Here is a 10,731-nt window from a genome sequence, read left to right as displayed (position 1 = left end):
CTTCCACATTGTCTGTTATGAAATGTTATATAACATCGTGTGACAGGGACAGCGTGAATAGCGTGATATAGTCTGTCAAGCAGGATACGTCAGTAGCAATGTAAAGCAAACTAAAGTATGGTATTCTAGGAAACGAACCAAAAGCAGCAATGTACATCGAACAACGGTGAAATGTAAACAAAACAGTTCCACAGATAAGATATAAATTTCACGCGATTTTCGAACAATTCAAACGTAGTGTTGCTAACCCGCGATCTTTCAAATTTGCCGCCTTTTTCTACTGACAAGATTTGCTTACCAAGTATAGTGTTTTTTTACTGATTTTGATTATGACCACAGTTTTACTGATTTTCTTTGATTGTCAGAGGGCCCTAACTTTTTAATAATGGTCTTAAAACATCAATTAATGTATATTTTGATTGAATATCATGGTGGTTCTATTTAATAAGAAGCATAGCCATAATGATACACGCTGGACGTGCAATTAACATGAATTAAAAAAATAAGTTACACCCAAATCTAATGCTAACAATTAACTTATAACTTACAATGAATTCTTCCGCGAATGTTTTCGCTCAAAATATCGAAACTTAATTTTTGTATTAACAACGGTTGGTATTTTAGATTTCTGAAAAATGTGACGTGCCACGGGTAAAGGTAACTTATTGGCGATTAATGTCACGTTAGCACCGCGCAATAGCGTAAGCGACAACCGCCATAAGGTACCTTTACCTGCGGATCGTCACAAATGTACAACCAGCTACAAAAGTCAATAAAACACTTTAAACTCTCGCGTTTTGTACACATATTTAATTACACAAACGGGTCTCTTAATTTAACCTTTTGGACGCCAATGACCGATATATACGCACCGCAGGTCCAACGCCAAAGACGTATTAATCGGTCATAGACCACAGAGCAACATAGACCTAGGTGCATATGCATAAAGTTCAATTTCAGTTTTGACACTTCGGTGACGTGGCGTCTGAGAGACAGCTTTTGTGTTTGACACGGCGTCGAAAAGGTAAAGGTAAAAACAATGAAACTATATCGCGGTAGACCCGTTTGTGTAATTAAATATGTGTACAAAAATCAATATTGTCAGTTTTTTGCCAATAGATAAGTGTACGTGGCCTGAGTGGACGCTCATGTTGGGCGTGCAGCGGGGCGGGGCGTGCGGCGTGCATGTTAAACAAATGCAAGCGTGTAGGAGCGGCCTTAGTGCACGCTGCTCACGTCACGCGTGAGCCCACAGCCACGCTGCACGCCCCGCCGAACGCTCCGCTCCGAGCGTCCACTCAGGCCTTAGTGTAAGGTGGAGTTATTTGTTATGCCAACTAACTTGTAAAGTGATGTATGAACTTTAAAGGCCAGGTCACACGGGCCGCGTGCGAAGACGTGCACGTGTGCTAAAATGTTGGAGACGCACGTACACGACACGCAAGCGGTGTGTCGTCTCTCATAAGGAACTGTATATTACAACGCGCACGCTCGGTGTGCACAGGTCTTAAGAGTGTCCCTGTTCTATGTAAGGTAACGGTAGTGAGCGAGGGAAAGCCGGAGTAATTTCGATCTCCATGCTATGACTAGGATGAGATAGATTATCTCAAATTAGGCAATCCGGTGTGAACCGAGTTTTACGGAGGCTCCGCCGCAACCTAGTCAAATATCTGACATCTGTGGCTTTCCGACAGAGAAGGGTCTTTAAGTGCAATAAGGTCCTTTCCATCTCAAATTCCAACAGAAATTCAGATGAAAAGGTTCTTATTGCACATGAAGCGTAAGGACCCTTCTGTGATGGAAAGCCACATTTTTTCATGGTGTGCTGATATGAGGCAATGTCACTCTTGGTGCTTAAGACTGAGAAACGTCATTTAAATATGGGATTTCATTTTAAGTATGTAATATTAGTATCGTTTTTCTTCTACAGGGGCACTTCTTGAGTTCTGTAATACAGCAGTAAGTATACTCAAGGACTTCAATAAATTATAGTAACTGGTAAAAGAGATATTATTACATATATATTAGAGAGAGTATATATTAGAAATTGTCGCTAAAACAAAACTGTGACTTCATGCCAAGCCGATTTCTCAAACACACACACACACACTTGTCGAGTTTGAGCCATTCACCACTCGGCCCCGGTTTGTGTGTTGTGATGTGCGTGTTATGAAATAACGTGGTGATATTTTATCAGAATGATCTAGATTCTAGACTAACTTCTAAAAATAAAGTGAAAATTGTTTTTGACTATATTTACTGCTGCCAAGGAAAACGGACATCGACGTGATGGTTATATCGAAACCGAAATTGTTAATATATCGGCCTTGCAGATGCAATTTAATATGGTTTTCAAATTTAATGAGCAGATTAACATAAGAAGACAAAACCGGAGCGAAAGCGACTAGTGACCTATTATCTCACGCAAGAAATCTACCTAAGAAGCGTACATTATCTTATCGGAATCGTACTTAGGACGACGATGAACACGCACTCTAACGCCCTGACAATAGAGGCGTGTTTATATATTTGTGGGCACCGTGGCCGCTCAGATATATCTGATGGCGACTGTACGGGGCCATATAAGTGACATACTTTAGCTATCAAAGTTGAGGAAGAATTTTTTTACCCGATAACTCTGTCGTAACTCCGTAGTGTTTGAGCGGAAATAGAAGAGTCATGGAATGTAAGGGAACGGACATTCCAAGACTCTTCTATTTCCGCACAAACTCTAACTTACGTTAATCTGCTCAATTTGGACCAATTTAGTCCAGTTTAATGATATTTAAAATAGTAGGTAGTTCAGACTAAAAAATACTTTGAACGTAGTTACACGCTAAATCCAGACACAAATATAAAGACAGGTGACGTTTTAAGTTTTTCACTTGAAAAATTTGGGCATTTTGATGAACTAAATGGCGCTGTATGGCTTTGTACATTATTTAACACATTCATTGCCACCCAGCCAAACAAGACATCCGCGCCAGGTCACAATAATTTCTTCATATGAAGCTGTAGTACCACGATCCCGACTGTCGGGTCGTCCGGCCTGGGAGCGAAATCATAAAATACCCGATAGTCGGGTTTTCGGCACTGATTGTGTTAAATAACTACCACAAAATTTATGGAAACGTTCAGCGCCATACTTTTTAAATCCTCTGATTGAACGGCACGCCCATCTTGTCAGGTCATAGTGAACCTTGTCGGAATGCACGAAGGTTAATATTGGGTTGTCGCCGCGCGCGTCATTTCTCGTCTGTGGCGGTGAAAGGACTATTCTATTAATTTTCTTTTGTCTATGCCAGTATTTCTGTCTCATTTTAACGTGTAACCGCGCTCTTAATATGCGATTCGCTATCTTTATCCTTCAAAATATAGATAGCACATGTTTTTGTAATCAACGGTGACATTATATGTAAATTTGGCAAGTGTACATTTGATTCGTTTAAGCTTGTATAGAGAGGTAAAGATATAAGGGTTTTATATATTGCACCTCGATCTCAACTGTTAGTAGGCGAATGTCGAAACTCCTGATTGCCGATGCGCTCCTGGTACATTCAGCGTCAAATAGATAGAGTTAAGCCCACTTGCAGCATCCCACTAACCCGGGGTTAAGAGGTTAAACCGTCAACCCAGTGTCAAATTGTACTGGTAACCATGGTAACTTCAGGTTTAACCGGTTAACCCTGGGCTAGTGGAACGGTGCAAGTGGGCCTTAGAAAGTGAGCATTGTATGAAATTATGATGTTTAAATAACACTTGCACAGTCTAGTCTGGCAAAATCGCTGCCAACTTGGTTTGGTTCTAACTCTGGACCGATTTTATGCAGATTTCGGTAAAATTTGGTGAATAGAGTTCCCTGTTCTGTACAATATAATTAAGCGCAATTTCACCGTATGTCCTAAAAAATCTTCCATGAAATATAGTATTTTCGTTACTCAAGGGAAAATACACATATTTTTCGAGACAAATTGTGATTTCGTTATTATCCTGGCCAGTTTAAAACCAAATTTTATCCAAAAGTACCAAAAAAAAAAAAGTAAAAATCGGACCTAACTTACTATATCGTAACAAATCCTTATTTCTATGGTAATGGCGTGTTAATATTTTTGGCCACTTTGCCCGTTACTATTTGATGCTGATCGTACCGGATCGGTTTGGTACCGATGTTTGATTGGACTGAAAACCGGTACCGAAATCCGATACAGAAAGTTTGTAGGGTAAGCAATCCTATTGTCGGCAAATTTTGAGGCAGCAGTGACTCGTACAAAAATAGATGCTGGTAGTGATTTCAGTGTCAATCGTTGAGTAGTTTACCTACAAGCGCTCTCATTTAATCGGTACAGTCGAGCTCACAAACATCTGCACATATATACTATCGTTCCAAAAAATTTTACGCCTCTAGGACTGACAATAAGGTCGTGTATTTTTGGAAGGTTGCCTTGTAAAGTTGTTTATGAAATCAACTGTACTAGATTTCAATCAAAGATTCGAATTGTACTTTGGAAAGAACTGTAAAAAAATGTAGTCTAACAAATAATACAATGTTAAGTTTATCTCGATGCCTGAACTATCTTCACTTAATTAGCATGGATTTTTGACAGTCGTCATCACATATATCGGAGCGGCTAAGGCGCTCATAAATATCTGAACACGCCTCTATTCAGGACGTGTTCAGATATTTTAAGCACCTCGGCCGTTCAGATATGTTGGCGACTGTACTATCATTGACAAAACAATACTAAAACGAAAAGTGGAAAATGTAGCCGCATACTGCATTGTACAGCACATTGTGTGACTTGGTTTTGAAGCGTTTTTTAAACGTAACCGCCGTATAGCGCCAGCTGGGTTAATCAACTTTTTCTTGTCACACGTTGCTATGGTTACGGTCTCCTGTCCACTCTTAAAATTCTAGGTTTTTCATATTTAAATGAACCAAACTTGCATTTTATGGTGGTTATAAGACCTTTCCATAATGGGACATCTACTGAGCATGTTAGTAGAACATGGTACAGCAGTTCTTCTAACAATCTATGCTACTATTGTCTCCTCGCTGATGGGACAGAATAACAACAAGAAATAGTTGATTGACCCACCTATTACACCAGCTATCAGTTCGTTTACGTTTTGCTGGTTGGTATTAGTATTATTTTGTAATGTCGCCATCAGATATATCGGAACTGCCTAAGTGCTCATAAACATCTGAACATGTCAAGGTGTTAAAGTGCGTGTTTAGATATTTTTGAGCACCTTGGCCGCTCTGATATTGATGGCGACTGTATATGGTAGTGCTAAAAAGACGGGTGTAGTAACTATAGTTATTACATTTTGTAAATATAGCTCAAGTCCAGTACAACAGTACTAATCACACTTATAGTGTAAGGCCTGAGTGGACGCTCGAGTTGGGCGTGCCGCGGGGCGGGGCGGGGCGTGCGGCGTGCATGTTAAACAAATGCAAGCATATAGGAGCGGCCTTAGTGCACGCTGCTCAAATTACTTGTGTTGTGAGCCCGACGCCACGCTGCACGCCCCGCCGAACGCGCCGCTTCGAGCGTCCACTCAGGCCTTAGTGTAAGACCAGCGTGGCGTCGGGCTCACAAGTAATTTGAGCAGCGTGCACTAGGGCCGCTCTTATACGCTTGCATTTGTTTAACATGCACGCCGCACGCCCCGCCCCGCTGCACGCCCAACTCGAGCGTCCACTGGGGCCTTACACTTATACACAGTACCCTAGCCGCCACCATACAAATTCATACAATCGAAGCTATACTCTCATTTTAAAACGACATGCTTATGTACAGTCAGCAGCAGAAGATGCAAAGCGGGCAAGGTGTTCAAAATTACCTTGACACGCTCTCATTCTCTTAACAATAAAGTCGCGTCAAGATCATTTTGAACACCTCACCCGCTTAGCAACTTCTGCTGCTAACTGTAACATGAAATTCGGCATGAATTCAAGTAACTATGTCTATGTATGCTAGTTTTTGTAGCTGAAAATTGTTATACAAAGAAAATGGAGCGGTAAAAAGTTCAAGAAAGTTCTTTTCATTACGGTTACGTCTGAAAATAAAGATACGGACGACAAAGTGCCAAAAATATGTATACAATACATCTTAATATAGGTATGGACAAAAGGTGTACACATATTTTTGGAACTTTGTTCGATCGATATTTTTTATTATTTTTATACGTGACTGTACAATTTCTAGCATCGAAAACTAATAAGTACCAGAAACACAACTTTACTTGAATATCTATGTCAAGTTTCACGTCGTTTTAAAATGATAACGAAATTGTATGAAGGCGTCTAGATTCGTGACTAATAAATCTAATAATAGCTACCTATGTGATGTGTACATATAATGTAATGACTAAAGATCAGGATATATTTAGAACCTCGCTTAAAAGAGATCGCTTTTTAGAGATAATAAGACCGCCTGTTGTCTACATTTATTTTAAAATTATTAACTGTGTTTTTTATGTTATTTTTTGTAAATAAAGATTTGTAATGTAACGTGATTTATGGAGTTTATTTCGATCGGCACCGACACGACAGTTGTGATCGAGTCTCATTTTAAGTAAAATTATGAAAATATGTACATATGGAAAGCGCCTAAGCACAGACTAAATAATAGTACTATGTACAGAAGATTCACTCTCTAACAAAACGCGTCTATTACGACAGACCACTAGGTGGCGCAAGCGTGAGCAGGCGCCCTTCCATAGCGGTGCGCGGCAACTACTATGGCTAGACACCAAAATTGGTGTGGGCCGCATGTACTTGTAGCGACGCGACGAAATCGCGGAGTGAGCCACGCTTGCCCTAATTAGGTAAGCTGGTGGCAATCAAGTTCAATGGACGCCCGCCACTTGTACAGTCGGCAGCAGAAGTCTAAGTGTAAGGCCTGAGTGGACGCTCGAAGCGGAGCGTTCGGCGGGGCGTGCAGCGTGGCGTCGGGCTCACAAGTGATTTGAGCAGCGTGCACTAAGGCCGCTCCTATACGCTTGCATTTGTTTAACATGCACGCCGCATGCCCCGCCCCGCTGCACGCCCAACTCGAGCGTCCACTCGGGCCTTACACTTAAGGCTTCGTCACACAGGCGCGTTTTCCGGGCGCTCTAAAACGCTCACGCCGCGCCTGTGTGACGAAGCCTTAAAGGCTCCGTCACACAGGCGCGTTATGCGTCCGGCGCGTGAGCGGGGCGCGCCGCTTTTACATATAAAACGCTCACGCCCGGCCCGGAAAACGCGCCTGTGTGACGAAGCCTTAAGATAGTGGAGAGTTAAATAATCTGTACATTTTGTTATTCTCGCAAGACGTATGTTTTTAGATCATTCACAGCTTGCCCCATGCTCGCCGTGGCTTTTATAGACGCCATTATGATATAATGTTTACAGCGATATGTGAATCATTGTCCCAAAATAAGACACGTATAAAAACATAGTGTCATGTTTGCAGAATCATAGAAAAATATAGTAAGACAAGATCACAAGAGTGCTCACTCCATACATCAGTTCAGACTATTAATTTCAGTGTCTACATCTAGCATCGAGTAGCGGAACTATCAGTACTGCTACTTGACAATAGATGTAGCACCGACCGGAAAGTCTTATCTCAACAGCATAAGACTTTCCGGTCGGTGCTACATCTATTGTCAAGTAGCAGTACTGATAGTTCCGCTACTCGATGCTAGATGCTAATAGTCTTTTTGGTACTAAAACTGATGTATGGAGTGAGCACTCTATGTATTTTTTTCTCTATGGCAGAATCATATACATATGTACAGTCGGCAAAACTATTGGCTTGGCTTAGCACTTGCGTATAAAAATGTATGCAGAGGTTCTAAAGCTAAGATCCGCTGACATATATATATAGTCGATATCACAAATGTGACGTTTTCGACCTCAAGGTACCACATGTTGGTTGTCGATAAGGTTGATTTCAAATTGAAGCTATATGGAAATAGCCCTTTATTGACAACCGACAATAAGTACCCTTTTGGTTGAGAATGGCACACATAGAGCGTGTAAATAAATGTATATTTCGTACGTTAGCTTGTAAATATGTTCGTCAACTCGACCGTAGTTACATCTAGGCCATCTAGGGAGTTTAGGCAAAGTAATGGACTAAAAGCGAATGTAGGGTACAGTGGCAGATTTGCAGTCTTTGCCGCCCTAGGCCCTGTAGCCGCCCCTTTCTCAGAACCCATCATATTGTCTACATTTTGAGTTATTTCTTGTTATCGACGAGCAAATTTTTTGTCACAATTTGCCGCCCTTAGTCCGGGCCTACTGGGCCTTAGTGTAAGGCCTGAGTGGACGCTTGAGTTGGGCGTGCAGCGGGGCGGGGCGTGCGGCGTGCACGTTAAACAAATGCAAGCGTATAGGAGCGGCCTTAGTGCACGCTGCTCACGTCACGCGTGAGCCCGACGCCACGCTGCACGCCCCGCCGAACGCTCCGCTCCGAGCGTCCACTCAGGCCTTACACTTAGGGCGAATCCGCCACTGGGTACCTACGTAGTTTTGCCAACCCTTATTTTCAATGAACTGACACATTGATAATTAAACGGGGTTTGATAGTTAAGTACTGACGGTAGAGGTCGCTACAGTAAAAATATGGGGTTGGCCGGCCGAAGTATTTAGCAGATGGCGCCATCATAGCTTGCCCTGTTAATCCTAGAATGATGTCAATTTTTTTGTTGTTTTAATGCCAGCCCTTAAGTCAAATCTAATAGAAAAAGGGTTAAGCTATGGTGGCGCCATCTATGCAATCCTTTGACAATTGCCAACCCCATTGCACATTGGCCTTTAGAAAGAGACAATTGGATACAACAAGAGAGAGAAAGAGACTACGCTCTACGAAGCCGAAATTCCTATGTGCAATATTTATCACCGGGTACTGTAGATGTAGGCGCCTGATACAGCCTTTAAAGCTTTGGTTTCCTCGAAAAGCGGTGTTTTACGGCCGCTATATGACGGCACCGCTTTCGGAGGAAACCAAAGCTTTACCTACCCGCTATTTTTGTACCAGGCTATAATATAACCGCTACGACTGTTTGTCTTTCTATCGCTCAAATATGCAAGAGCGATAGAGATGTAAATAGATGAATTTCGACTTTCGCGATACTTGATACTTGGACCTGTATGAAAGACTTGCCCCGTTTCTGCGTATTTAATGTAAAGTTAGTTATCGATGTTAATTTTTTGTTCATAATGTAATGCTAGAGAAATTTGTTAAATTTTAAACTATTCTCTCGAGTACAGTTCATGGCAAAAGTGGTTACAAAAATTCTGTGGAATTTAATCACTTGCGCTATTGACTGTACACCTAACCTGCAATATTGAGAAAATCTTACTCATGTTGATAATCACAGACAAGACATCCTCTAGACTGAGCATAGTAACGCTACCCCCTCTGCCACTATATACGGTAGTTTTACTCCATCTTCGATTCAAAGTGTCAGAATCCCGTGCCGTGATTGGTCCGTGTCTTTGAACGGACTAATCACGGCACGGGATTCGCTCACCTCGTCCCCCCGCACCCCCGAATTTTTGGCAGCATCGGTTTCATGAAATAATTGCTCTAAACTCCGTCTAGAGGATTCCTAGTCTATGTTGATAATAAAATAATAACTAACTTAAATTTATTTATTTATTTATTAAGCGCATGTCGGTGATTTTTTTTACTTATTAGATATTTATAGTATTTTTGATATAGCTTGGGTACGGTGACAGCTGTCATCACAATAGGTTTTTGCGTTTTAGCAGCAAGATGGCAGTGTCCAGTGAAAGGATAAATGTTTAGTATTTATCAAACCGCATGGGTACGGTGACAGATGGCATCTCACTACAATTTTGCAAGATTTTGCGTATTACCTAAGGTTATAAATTGTATGAAGATGACATCGGCCACCATACCCATGCCGTTTAAAAAATACTATTGTACCACTTTAAAATGATCTTACCATGAGTAAGGTTGGATCAGTATGTCTGTCGGTGGGTGTGTAAATATAGCTAAGTTGTATTGTAATGATCTTATTAGGATACTGCGGAGTTTACTGTAATAAAAGAGGCCACAATAAAACACATTATTAAAATGACTTGTGTTTTTATTTAATATAACCATAGAGAAAAAAATACATAGATTGCTCACTCCATACATCAGTTTTGGTACCAAAAAGACTATTAATTTCAGTGTCTACATCTAGCATCGAGTAGCGGAACTATCAGTACTGCTACTTGACAATAGATGTAGTTATGTTGCTACATCTATTGTCAAGTAGCAGTACTGATGTCACTTTTTGACAGCTTTTGCTAGAAAGGGACTTCCACTTGTATTACAAGCTACAAGCTTTTGAGATACGGGCCCCTGGGGCTATCTTATTTTTCAAACATAGACAGAGATAATCATACTGTCTTTGTCATACGCTAGTACTATCACCCAAAATAAAAGGGTTATATTGACCTAATAATAAATAAATAAATAAATATTAGAGGACATTTTTACACAAATTGACTAAGCCCCACGGTAAGCTCTATGCTTGTGTTGTGGGTACTCAGACAACGATATATATAATATACAAATACTTAAATACATAGAAAACAACCATGACTCAGGAACAAATATCTGTGCTCATCGCACAAATAAATGCCCTTACTGGGATTCGAACCCACCACCACCACCTAATATGAATAGTATTTACTGAAGACGTTTACTGGATTGAACTTAC

The sequence above is a fragment of the Cydia amplana genome, chromosome 25 (assembly GCF_948474715.1).
Source record: "Cydia amplana chromosome 25, ilCydAmpl1.1, whole genome shotgun sequence".
Classification (NCBI taxonomy): domain Eukaryota; kingdom Metazoa; phylum Arthropoda; class Insecta; order Lepidoptera; family Tortricidae; genus Cydia; species Cydia amplana.
This window is presented reverse-complemented; position numbering follows the sequence as displayed.